The 13,587-nt window shown below is 48.2% G+C and overlaps 1 long non-coding RNA gene across 1 annotated transcript in view; it reads right to left on the bottom strand.

The window, feature by feature from the left end:
• The window catches only part of LOC119089205, a 54,428-nt gene that overhangs the window by 40,428 nt on the left and 413 nt on the right, over positions 1-13,587 (bottom strand). The gene's annotated exons all lie outside the window — the stretch shown is intronic.

Here is a 13,587-nt window from a genome sequence, read left to right as displayed (position 1 = left end):
AATCGGTCCAGTCTCTGCTACAGGCCTCAAGCACTATCCAATGACATTCTCATCCTGTAGGATGGGGAAGCTGGAGATCTATTGGCACAGTTAAAAAAGAATTTTAGCTGATTGTTGTCACAAGGGTGTTAAGCCAGTGCTCGCAGAGGTGGGTCTTACTCCGCGACATTCCAGCTTTCCACGGCCACTGAAGTCCTAATGAGTCAACCAGCCCATAAGGTAGCCCAATGGTAGCCCAAGTGCTGAAAACCTCAGTTCACAAGGTCCCACGTCCAGTGTGACTTCAATCGTGTCCTGCTCAGCTCACCAGTCCAGTGTGTTGTCACTCCCAGCAACGGACGGTGGCTCACCCACCCAAGCGACGTGCCGACTCACTCCCCTGACACCAGTCCCTTCAAATGGTGACCAGGTGCTGCTCCATTCACACAATTCATTCACGCCACATTTAGCAGACGCTTGAGCAGGGTATGCAGTGGAGCCACATTTAGCAGACACTTAAGCAGGGTATACAGTGGAACCCTCCTTTTGCCTGCGTTCCCTCTCACTGCCCCAGGGATGATGCTGGGAGAAAAGTTGGAGGAGTGAAGGGTGGCCAACCAAAAGACACCAGCAACAGTCTGGGGTGTCTGGGTCAACATCCCGTTTCTAGTTATTCTAGTTTCTGTAGAGTCGCACGTCCTGGCTAGTAAACTCAAACCCTGTCTGTGTAAGGCACTGAGCAAGGTTGTAGACTGCTCTCTGCCCCATGAAACAAACCAAGAAGAAAGGGCTTGTCTTGGAGCCTGTTGCTGTGGTGGAACACCATGACCAAAAGCAACTTGGGGAGGAGAGGGTTTATTTCAGCTTACAACTCTGAGGTCACACTCGATCACTGAGGGAAGTCAGGGTAGGAACTCAACACAGAAGCATGGAGACAGGAAATAAAGCAGAGGCCATGGCTGCTCACTGGCTTGCTCCCCATGACTTGCTTAGCCTGTTTTCTTATAAAACTCAGAACCACCTGCTCAGGGGTGGCACTGTCCCCTGGAGGCTAGACCCACCCACATTAATCATTAGTCAAGAAAATGAATGTCCCACAGACTTGTGTACAGACAATTTCTTGGAGGTATTTTCTCAAGTGAGGTTCCTCTTCCTTAATAACTCTAGGTTGTGTCCAGTAGACAAAACCAACAACAAAAACCACGCAGGACAGGGCTGTCTTACATCTTGGACGAAGGGCCAGAGGAACAAGATCCCCAGCAGAGGTGACATCCCAGAGACATCCACAGCTATGGAGATGTTCAGCAGAGGTGATCTCCCAGGGCCACCAGGCCAAGGAACAGAGAAGAGGTACCGAGAGGAGCCAGGGACTTACTCAGGAGCAGACTGAAAACAGAAAGCCCCAGAGACCTCTACTTTTATACTGAGCCTTCAAGGAAAGAAAGAAATAACAGCCAAGAGGAAGAGGCAGCATCAGAAACACCGTGACTGAGATGTCTATGAACTGCAGCCAACCCTCACTCAGCAGGAGCACTATACAAACCCTTCTCAGAGCCAGTCTCGCTTGACCTTGACAATGACCCTGGTCCCTGGACAGAGTAGCCATTGTCTTCAATGAGTAAGGAATCTAAACTAGAGACGCGGAGGAACTTTCTCCAGCAAAGCAGACTTCACCACACTCTTTACCTCCCAACAGAGAGGGAAAGGCTGACAACAGAGACATTAGCCGCCCCGGTGGAAAGCCCCTGGGCACCTGCCCCTGGAGCTGTTGTTTTCTTCTGCCTCTGTTCCATTTCGGGTGCCTCCCTAGATGCCCTATGATTGCTTAAAGAGATTGCTTTCAAGTTTAAAATAACCAGGAAGAGTAGTGCAAGGTTCTATGTTGTCTTCACTCTAGAGACCATATTGTGATACAAGCATTCACTGGCTTGGTGTCTACACTCTGTGCAGGTTAAGAGTCATTGACTCAATTCTTGTCAAGGCAGGTAAGACGGTCTTCTCTGTCTGTAATCAAGAGTCCTAGCAAATCAAATATTGTTTGTGCATCTTTTTTCTTTTAAATACAGGGTCTCATATAGCCCAGGCTAGCCATGAACTACTGATCAGAGGATGGCCTTGAAGTCCTGTCCCAAGTACTGAAATTACACCGGCTTCCCTTGGGTGTTCTTTTGGAGTAAATATGATAGATTCAGTTAAGGTGAGAAAGAGGTGAGAAAGTGACAAATCACTTCTGTGGCATCAGGAACAAGGGCCTGTCAGATGGTGGCTATGCAATAGCCTCTGCCTGGGCTGACATGCCCTGGGTAGGAAAGAGACTTCCTAGCCTGCCCTTCAGAAGGCAGGGAAAGCCAGCACCCTCCGCAGGCACTGAAGCACCTTTCAATAACAGCAGGGATTGCCTTGGGACTTTCTCTATGGTGACATAAGTAAATCAGTTGAAAACATTTTAAGTGACTATGTGGCTGGGAAACTGAAATCTACCTGAGTATCATCTTACCCCAGGAGCTGTTTCCCAGGATGAGGACTCTTTTCCTAGGTAACAGTACCTGCTGTGCCCATAGTCTCTCCAAAGCTTGCCTCCACCCAGTGATGGTATGGTTTGAAGTGCCTCTGAGTTCAAGGCTAGATCCCCAAAGTGGAACTGCTACAGGGGTAGGAGGACCTAGTAGAAAGGACCCCAGGTAATAGGGTGGAAGAGATTTTTTCAAAGGAAACTGTGATATGAGACCTGCCTCTCAATTTCTGCCTCACAGAATGGCATGTTCTACCACACAAGCCTGCCATGAATTGCTGCCTGGCAATTGACAAAACTGACTTCACATGGTTGTTGCTGGATCCTAACAGCTCTCTCTGGGAAGGGGGTGAGAAGGCACGGAGTCAACGGCACAGACACCAAAAGTTAGGTAAAAGGAAACAACAGATTCGTTTATTCAGCAATGGGGAGAGCCTTATATACCCCTCCTCCCAACACCCAGGATGCACCCTCATCCAGTGACTTTGCCAGTGACATTGCATGGCCGCCCGTCATTGACTAGGTACTACCAGAACCTCTGACAGCACCTGTTGCTAGGCCCTCAGGCAGCCTCCAGGTTGGCTCATCTCTTGGCCTATGTATCTTCCTATATATCCACCCTTTTTTATTCATTACTGGCACTCAGAGGGAGCCAGATTTCTTTGCTCAGGCCTTGTTGACCCCGCCTCAGGAGGGCTCAGCAACTAGACTGTGCCTGCCTTAGGTTGGCCTGCCAAACACGCTTTTACCTGTCACTGACTATCAGCCCTCAAAAAGCATCCATTCCTGGAGATTTACCAGGGTGGGAGGACTAGAATTTCTGACAACCAAGCATGCATAACCTCCTGCGGATGACTGCCAGAAGGATGCCTACGAGCCATTAACACCTGAAGAGTCAGTTGCCTTAGTTGCTGCTGGCTGCTGTGGAATATGCTGCAGGAGACATTTAAAGAGAATAAGGATTAACAATACCACCCCACCAATTAAGGCATATGTGAGCATCCAGGAAGGATCAAATAGCCTTTTTATAATATGCCAAACCTTTTAAAAAATGAAGAGTCAAGGGCCATAATCTCTTCCCTTGTCTGATTTAATTGGAAAAGTTTGTGTGTTAACTGTAATGAATAATACAGAACCTTAGTTGATCATGGGCCCTTAATATATTTAGCCAGCTCCTGGTATGCTAAACTAACATTCTTCACCTCAAAAGACATCATACAAAATGAGGAAAAGTGAGGGTCGCAACTGAGTCTCATCAAGGTATTTAAAGTGCCAATTTCTTCCTCTAATAAATCAATTTGTCTAGAGGGGCAATAAGAGGAAGAACGGGGAATACATGCATTACCCATCCTGGGTTATTCCCTCCTTGGTAGAAGCAGGCTGATCCATGGCTGGGCACACATCTCTTATTGGGACCCATATTGGCATGATGGCAGTCTGAGGAAAATACGAGCATATCCCCGCCCACAGGTCAGCAGGGGAGCTGGCAGCTGCCATTAGAGGGAGATAGGATCTCCCCATCTCACCAGGGGCAGGGACTTGTTCCTTGGCAGAGACACCCAGTGCTTGTAGGCTGGGCCGAGCCCCTTGTCATTAAAACAGAAAGTTCACATGAAAAAGGACCTCTGTTAAGGTCAGATGAGGATCTCTCCTAGCCTCTGGCAAGATAGTCCTGACCAACAGCTTCTTAAGAGCTCTGTTTGGCTAGGCAGTGGTGGCACACACCTTTAATCTCAGCACTCAGGAGGCAGAAAATTGGCAGATCTCTGTAAGTTTGAGGCCAGTCTGGTCTACAGAGTGACATCCAGGACAGGCACCAAAACTACACAGAGAAACCCTGTCTCAAAAAAAACTAAAAAGAGAGGGAGAAAGAGAGAGAGAGAGAGAGAGAGAGAGAGAGAGAGAGAGAGAGAGAGAGAGAGCGAGCGCTCTGTTGGTCTTCACCACATTGGCTTGTCCCTGTGGATTGTCCAGGATGTCAGTGGTATGGGAAATCTTCCAGGACCCCAGAAAGTCATTGAATTGTTGAGAGGAATAGGTAGGGCCATTGTCAGTCTTAAGTGCCCAAGGTACCCCCATAACTACCATGGCCAACTTAAGGGCCTTGATAGCATTGATGGACTTCTCTTCAGAAAGGGCAAGGGCATAAATAAAGGAGGAACAGGTATCTATTATCACATGAACATATTTAAGATTGCTAAAGGGGACATGATGTGTGACATCCATCTGCCAGATGGCATTAGGCAACAAGCCCTGGGGAATAACCACTGCACACTGAAGTGGTCCTAAGGGGGCAAGAGAAGTACAAGTGGCACATGCCCAGGACAAACGTTTACATAGGGAAACAGTAATTCTGGAAGACGTCTATGCAAATTCTGTGGAGACAGATGGAAATGCTGGTGAGGAGCCCCGGCTTGCTCTAGGAGATCCATACTGGCTGTTAATATGATGGTGTCTATGACCTCATTTCCTCAAGCCAATATTCTGGGTAATTTGGAGTGAGATCTAATATGTGACAGGTACCAGGGCTCAGTCCTCTGATTTAGAATATCTTGTATGAGCAGCATAGTGCTGGCAATGGGAGTCAGTGAGTCTTTGACTTGAGAAAAGGCCATCACATGAACTGCCTGTACATCATACTGGCTGTCAGAAAAAAATATTAATGGGCTTGGTCTGGCGATCCACCAGAACCTTGAGGAGGGCCAATGGCTCACCCAATTGAACAGAACCAGGGTTAGGGATAACATGTGTAACATCTTTGGAGCCAGGACGCTGGACAAGAACACCATATCTGTTTTTATTGGAATCTGAATAGGCCAGGGTGACGTGAGGGTTGGGAGTGGAATAGGGGACTGCATGGGGCTGTATCTTTATTGGAAGTGGGGAGGGGGAGCTCTGCTAAGAGCTTGCTTTTTAGCAAACAATTGTCAATAGTTCCTGGGAATCCTGAATCCATTTCCTAAATGAGATAGAATCCTCCTAGAGGGACTGGGTATTCTTTAAAGAAAAGGGGAAGACAAGCTTGTCTGGCTCTTGTCCATATGTTCTCCTTCCCAGCATTTGTGCCTGAAGGCCAAGTTGGAAGGATTAATCAAACTTAGGGGTGATTTTGAGCAGATCAGAATGTGCCTGATGTATCCGTAGAAGGGGCCCAAATTGCCATAACACTCCCTAACACCCTGGGTGTCCAGAGGGTCATTGCCAACAAGGGCTTTTGAGGGTCGTGGCGTTGCAGGCTAGAGGAAGCTAGACTGGCCAAAACCTTTTGTAGTAGATCTCTATCCTCATGAGCAAGCCTAACTTTGATGGACAGGCAGGTGGGGCCCTCCAACAATGAAAAGAGGTATCTTATCTCTTGATCAGGGATGGGCAGAAAGGGTTTAAGCCAATTAACCATGCCACATAATTTTGTAATTTTGAGAGTGAGTACAAGTCCTTCACTTCCAATTTAAAGGAAAGAGGGCAGACCTGCTTAGCAATGGAAAAGCCTAAAAAGGCAAACGGGGGTACAATTTGAACCTCATCTGGTGCCACCATCAGATGTAATGACGAGAGATCTTTTAACTCTCTTCCAGCAGTCCTTTGCAGACAGACTGCATCCAGATGTGCCAGAAGGAGATCATCAATCATCAGAAGGATTTACCATTCCTTGGGGTAAAATAGTCCACTGATATCTCTTGGCTGGTTTATGAATATTAGGTTCCCATACTGTAAAGGCAAAGTGGTCTTGATCCTGTGGCACCTGGGGAATTTGAAAAAAAAAAAAAAGCAATCCTTAATATCTAAAATTAATATATAAGATGGGAGGAATAGAGCTAAGGTAGGGGAGGCCTAGCTGTGTAGACCCCATTTTTTTCAATTTGATCATTAACTGCACAAAGATCCTGCAAGAGGCAGTAGTGTCCTGAACTCTTGGGAATAACAAATATGGGGGGATTATATTTACTTGTAGTTGGTTCTATGTGCCCCATCTTTAGTTGTTCTGCAACTAATTCCTTTAGGATTGACAGCTTGGGTTCAATCATACGTCACTGTTCCACCCACACATCCTGATCTGAGAGCCATGTCAATGGATTAGGGATAGGAGGCTCAATTGTGGTGGATTTCTGAGGGACGGTGGCCCTTAGAATTGAGGGTACAATTCATGTATAAGATTGTGATTTGTCAGACCTGTCTTTTCATGGGCCTGAAGGTCATCAAAGAAAGCTCTATCGTCAGTAGTTAGGACAGCACCCATATCCTCCAGGATATGGCTCCGGTGTGAATGGCTCCCTTGTTGCCATTAAGGTCTTTCCAATGTACCAGATGGGTGGTAATTTTTGAATCTTATTGGCCTCCTACTCCACTGATGGGAGGGTCAGGTCTAAATTTCCAATGGGGGAAGTGGAGCACCTCTATTTCTGTTAATATGGTGACGTCTACACCCATGTCCACCAAGTCTTTAACAGCTTGTCCATCAAAATAGACAGTCAGCATTGGGGAGTGTGGAAAAATGGGCAGTGTCCAATAGATTTTTTTTTTTATTACCAGAGCCTCCTCTTATTGGTAGGGCTGAGGAGTATCCCAACTAGTTTAAAGGAGCTGCTGCTTTGGCAGGTTGTGATCTTCAATCCTTTGCCCAGTGAAATCCCTTATTGCATCTGGGGCATTCGGTCTGAGGTTTTGCCCAGGAGCAGTCATCCTGCAGGTCTGCTGCATCCCCAGCAAGATCTGTCTACTTGTGGGCCCTTGGGTGTGTTGTTGGCAGGCTGCCTGTCCGAAGGGAGGGCATCCAGGGAACAGTGAGGGTAGTGATGGGAGTTACTGGAGTCAAGATCTCTTGTAGCCAGTACCCACTTGTGACTGTCCTCACTGCAGACTGCTGCAACCACAGTGTGAGTGAGGGCATTAAGCTGTTCCCAAACCAAGTGTTTGATTAACATTTCCCTAGTGGGGCCTGGGTCTATTCTCCACTCCACTGCCTCATTGACAGGTGCAAGAAAATCAGTAGAAGGTTCCCCTGGCTGTTGAGTAAGATTGTGGAAGTAAGCTGAAGGGTCCCTCGGGGTGCATGCCTTAAGAGCCTTGGAGGTCAGGTCAGAAACCTTTTGGTAGTAGGCTTGATGGCCAATCAATGCCTGATGGATGGGATGGACAAAGTTACCTCGTCCAGTGAGCATGTCAGGGGTCACTGGAATGTTAATTAAGAGGTTCGTTCATGCTTGAGCCTCTGCTTGATCACTGTAAGCCAATTTCCAGCTAAGAAAGGCGGCCAGCTCCAACACAGCTTTGAGCAGACTATACCAATCAAAGTACGTCTGTAGTTGCATTGCCCATTGAGTGAGGACCTGTTCAAAGGTGGAACCAGGCCTGACTCATTAGTCGCCTTTTGGATAAGGGAGAGTTCAGCTATGGGGATGGGAATCCAGAGCTGGCTAGCAGCATTTTTGGAAAGGCCTCTGCCAGCCTTTGAGACCTGGGGGGTGGGTGGTTCTGTGGTGGCTGGTGGACACACCTCAGCATGAGAGAATTTCCACCTTCAGGGGCAGGTGGACATTGAGGCACTCCACTCCTGGGGTACCGAGGAGGAGGTGTAGCCTCCCACGGCAGGAGTGGGGCTGGCGGGAAAGCAGCACATGTGGTTTTAAGTATGGCCGTGCTCTCCTCAGCAGGTTTCAAGGGGCCTGAACTGTCCGCTTCCTCATCATGCCATAGAGAGATCAGACATGGAAGGGGCTGAGGTGATAGAGGAAGACGGCAGGCGAGGAACAGTCAGAGAGGATGGCAGTCAACAGGGGTGGAAAATCGTGTCAGACCTTTATACTTTATGCTTAATGGGGGTCTCCCATGGTTTTTTAGGCCACGGCCATAGGCCCACACAGTATCTCCAGATGAGGGACAGCGTTCAGGAGCTGAGCCTTGGTTCTGCCTCCTGGGGGGGTCAGCCCTTATGTGGAGGAAAAAATGTGCCTTCCTAACTGGACTGGCAGACAAACCTGACCAACAACACAAAAGAAGGAAAGAAAGGGGGGTCCCAAAGCTTACCTGCTGAAGGGACCAAAAACATACAACACTGAGGAGTCTTCTCACCAAAACACTCCATCTTGGGGGCACTGTCCAGCACCGCATGAAGGGAAAATGACTAGAACCAGCACCAGGAAAGTGAAAGTAACTACTCACGCCATAAACAGTGATGGCAAAAACAGACAAAAATCAAAACCCAAAATTACAGCTCCCAGGGGAGCTCAAAACCCATGCCACAAGTCCTGTTCAGGTGTCAGATGTTGCTGGGTCCTAAAGGCTCCCTCGGGGGAAGGGGTGAGAAAGTGTGAAGTCAACAGCACAGACACCAGGAGTTAGGTAAAAGGCAAACAACAAACTCGTTTATTCAGCAATGGGGACAGCCTTATCTATCCTTCTCCCAGCCCAAAGGCTGGGTCCCCATCCAATACATAGCATGGTCACCCCTCATTGGTGATGCTGCTAGGCCCTCAGACAGACTCTCAGCCTCCCAGACCTTATTTTCCTATATGTGGTACCCTTCACCTGCTGTCCCCAACAATTCTGTTCCTATCAGCTTGATAGCAAATAGAGTATGATTTTGCATCTAAGTAGAATACCTCCCCCTGTTAAGAGTTGTGCTCAGCACCTTTTTAAACAACATACAGGCAAGACACTGGTAAATTCTAGGTGTGTGTGTGTGTGTGTGTGTGTGTGTGTGTGTGTGTGTGTGTGTGTTTGTTGGTTTTGGTGTGTTTTATTCGTTTGTTTGTTTGTTTGTTTGTTTGTTTGAGACAGGGTCTCTCCACTTATTTCTGTAACTAGCTATATAGACCAGGCTGGCCTCAAACTCACAGAAATCCTTCTGCCTCTGCCTTCCAAGTGATTAAAGGCATGACTCACTATGTCCTAAAAGTTCTTGAATCTTGATGTTCTCTTTAATCAGGATGTCTGGCCACCCTCTTTCTGAAAATAAGCTATCAACTGATTGAATCTCAGTCTTCAATTCTGTGCCACTCGGCAAATGCTGAGTAGGAATTAAGCATGGGCTGGGGTCTGTCCTGGGATGTGGGGACAGAGTAATGAGGTGGGGGGTTACCACAGAGTTCCTGCTCCAAAACAGAGAAGGGCAGCCGGGAAGACCAAAGTCCACCTCCACTTCGAGGCACAGGGTGGCACCTGGCAGTTTCCTAATCAGCAAGAGTCTGTGAAGATGGAGCTGTGGTAGAACATCTGCCTAGCATACACACACTCTTGAGTTCCAGCCACAGCACCACATAGAACCATCATCCCAGGATTTGGGAGGTCGAATGAGGGTCAAGAGTTCAAGGCCATCCTCAGCAGCATAGCAAATCCCAGGTCAGCTTTAGTCACATGAAACTGTCTCACAAAAAGAAAAAGTAGTGAAAGCCTGTAAAGGCAGAGGTGCAGTCTCAAGCACACGTGTGAGGTAAAATCTGAAAGGTATTTTGGTACTTCTGGGTCTCAAAGCCATAGCCTCAAGCCAGCTAAGCGAACACTCTATTTCTGAGCTAGACAGCCAATGTGAAACAAAAACAGACTTCTTTGATGGTTTAAAATGAGTAGTATTAGGGGCTGGAGAATGGCTCAGTGGTTAAAATCACATACTGCTCTTAAACTAAACCCGGGTTTGGTTCATAGCATCCACACTTCCAGGTTTACAACCACCTTAGTTTCAGTTCCAGGGGATCTGACATCTTCTGTTCTCCATGGGCACCTGCACTCACATGACATGAACATTCACACACACATACAATACATCTTTTAAAAATGAATAACATTAACTTATCTAGTTTCCATATTCATTTCATTTGAGAGTGTCAGAAAACAAAGCTGGTAAATACATGCCTGCCTGGAGCAGAGGAAGCCTACTGTGACAAAGGACAACCTCCAGGGACATGGGACGGCCTGATGGGTGGGACATCTGGGACATTGAGTTCCACCCTGCAGCTCTGGAGGCTGAGACAAAGGGAGTGACAGACAGGTTACTGCTGAGGTAGCAAGGACGATTCCACAGCCTTCCTTGTTGTCTGTGGTTGGGCCACCATCTTTCATGTTTGATGATAGTCTCCTGCCCTCAGAGCCAAGCCCCAGGCCTCCTGGGGTGCCTCCCCCTCCCATTGCATCCTCTTTTATCACTCTTAAGCAGCACAATAAAACCTCTTACAAGTTCCACCTAGGTCTACTTAGTTTGGAATATAATCTGGCTTCTGCCTATCCTCTCTATCCCTTCCTCCCTCGAGACAGGTTCTGGTGGATAGCAGCCACTCAAAGATGGCTCAGCAGCACCTGCCGCCTGGCCCTCCACAATGACTGAGCCTCAACCCCGCTAAGTGACTCCTTCATGATGCCATCTTTGGTTGGAAAAACACAGTTCCAATTTTAAAAGCAGGGTGTTTTTGTTTGTATTTCCTTTTATAATAACTGGACAAAAGTGGGCATGGTGGTACATACCTACAATCCCAGCAGTGTGGAAGCTTAGGTAGGAGGATGGTGAGTTCCAGGCCAGCATGGACTACACAGACTAACGTAAACCAAACAAACACAAAAAATGGAGCAAAATGTGTGTTACCAACCAATTGGAATACGGACACTTGATATATCCAAATCCACAAATCCCATGAACAGACACTGTGGACCCATCCATTTGTGAGCACATCAGTCTATTTATGGACAGCTACAGAAATATGCATTATATGGGGCTGGAGAGATGGCTCAGCAGATAAGAGTAATGACTGCTCCTCCAGAGGACCCAGGTTCAATTCCCAGTGCCCACATGGTGGATCACAACTGTCTGTAACTCCAGGATCCAACACCCTCATACACACATACACGCAGGCAAAACACCAATGCACATAAAACAAAAATAGATAAATCATTAGAAATATGCATTATTGTGTAAGTAATTGTCAAAGCTAGAAAGCGATCTTGAGGAAAGATGCACTCTGAGAATCCTAACATTATGTTTATTTTACTAGACCTTGATACTGTATGCGAAACAAAATCCCAGGTAAATAGGCAAAACTCAGGCCAGGAGGATGGCTTAGCAATCATTTTGTCAGGAGGTTGGAGAGATGGCTCAGCAGTTAAGAGTGCTGACTGCTTTTCCAGAGGACACTGGTTCAATTCCCAGGGCCCACATGGCAGCTCACAGTTGTCTGTAACTCCAAGATCTGACACCCTCACCACAGACATACACACAGGTAGAATACCAATGCACATTCAAAAAAAAAAAAAAAAAACTGCCTCAGGCTCACAACTCCCAGAAGACAGGGGAAAGCGCAACACCTCCTTTTTTTTTTTTTTTTTTTTTTTTTTTTTTGCAAAAGCTGACAAAGTACACTTGTCATTTTGCAAAATGAGACTCTGTTTCCCAAGCTAGATCTTAAAAGGATGCACTCAGATTAAGATGGATGGGATGCAAAACAAAATCCACTTCTCAGTGAACAAAGCTTGAAACAGAACAGGCTACCATTTTGCCTAAGCAACTAAGTAATAACATAACTATTAAAATATATTCTTGCCTCATCGATTATGAACTTGAGACAGATTCCGTCTCATATTTCCCATTCATTAGTCACTGCTCAGTGAATCGAAACATCGCAGTTTTCTATCTAGATTGGAACATTTCCCAACATCCTTCATCATGTTCACAAGCAGTGTTTGTTGTCTGAAGAGATGGCTATGTGGTGTGTTAACACAGGTTAACAATTTCCCTTTGTCAATTGTCTGTTTTCTAATTACTTGCTTTTTACTACTAAATGTTGCAACGTTAGGCATGTGGCCTGATGGCATGTTTATAATCCCAGCAGCTGGGAGGCTGATGCAGGAGGATGATGCCTTCTAGGCCAGTCTCCGCTACACAGTAATTTAAATCTCTACTATGTAGCCTCCTTAAGGAAAAACATACATATGGAACAAATATATATGGGCTGGAAAATACTTCAGTAAGTATCCGTGAACACTGTCCATTCCTTAATGTCTCAGTGTAATAAAAAAAAAAAACCCTATATTTAACCACAGCATTGTACCATTTGAAAGAGACTTCCGTAGCGTATTTTTTTTTTTCGATAAATAAAATTTCTTTCACCGTGTGCCCAGCCTGCTTGCGTGACTCATGTTTGATAGTTACAGACGCCAGGGACCCTCGATCCTCCCCTGCTCGGTCTCCTGCTCGGTCTCTGGGCAGCCATTCCTATTAAAGGGTAGCGGTGTAACTAGCTGCACCCTTGTTTTCGGGTTTTTAATGAGGAGCTGCGCTCCGCAGGCACCCAATAAACACTAATTGGAGGAACTCAGGCAACCGCGGAAGCAGCCCCAGGGCCGACTGCCAGCCAACACTCGCGCCCAGGGCTCTGGGTCCCCATTCGCGAGCGTGTCAGACGAAGCAACAGCTTTGGTAGCCGCGTCTCCAACATCTGCTCAGCCAGAACCTGCGCAGCTGCATTTGCTCCAGGCCACACCCACCTGCGTGAAGCCACGCCCAGCGGACCCAGGCGTGGACCACCACCAGGCCCGGCTCTAACCCCAGACCCCACCCCTGAGCTCCAGGCGTGGCTTTCAGGTGCCAATCACAGAGAGGCGGGATCTTGGCCCTCCCAGGCAAGGTTTTCGTTCGGGGTTGGCCTCCGGTGTCCGTGTCGGCCAGGCTTCAGGGGAGCGGGGTGTCAGGCGCGGCCGCCTTGGGGCGTCAATCACAGCCGAGCCTCGCTGAGGTGTAGCCCCTTCCTCACCTACACCCCCGGCGCCCGCATCAGCCGCGGCCTCCCTAAGCCTAGATCACCTCCCGGCCCCGCCCAACCCCTGGCCGGCTCGGGTACCACCAACCTCAGTACCAGCAGCAGCCTAAGGCGGCGTTCCCGGCCGGCCAGGCCCCGCCCCGGAGCTCAGGCTCCGCCCACTCCCGGCGGGCTCCAGAGGTAACAGGTCTGTCCAGGCGCAGGCCCCGCCCCGGAGCTCAGGCTCCGCCCACTCCCGGCGGGCTCCAGAGGCAGCCGGCCTGTCCAGGCGCAGGCCCCGCCCCGGAGCCCAGGCCCCGCCCCCCGCGGGCGCCAGCCTCAGCACCAGGCGCCAGAGGCAACGGTCTCCGGCCGGCC

The sequence above is a fragment of the Peromyscus leucopus genome, chromosome 17 (genome assembly GCF_004664715.2).
Source record: "Peromyscus leucopus breed LL Stock chromosome 17, UCI_PerLeu_2.1, whole genome shotgun sequence".
Taxonomy (NCBI): Eukaryota; Metazoa; Chordata; class Mammalia; order Rodentia; family Cricetidae; genus Peromyscus; species Peromyscus leucopus.
Note: the sequence above shows the minus strand (reverse complement) of the source record. Positions and strands in the feature narration are given on the sequence as shown.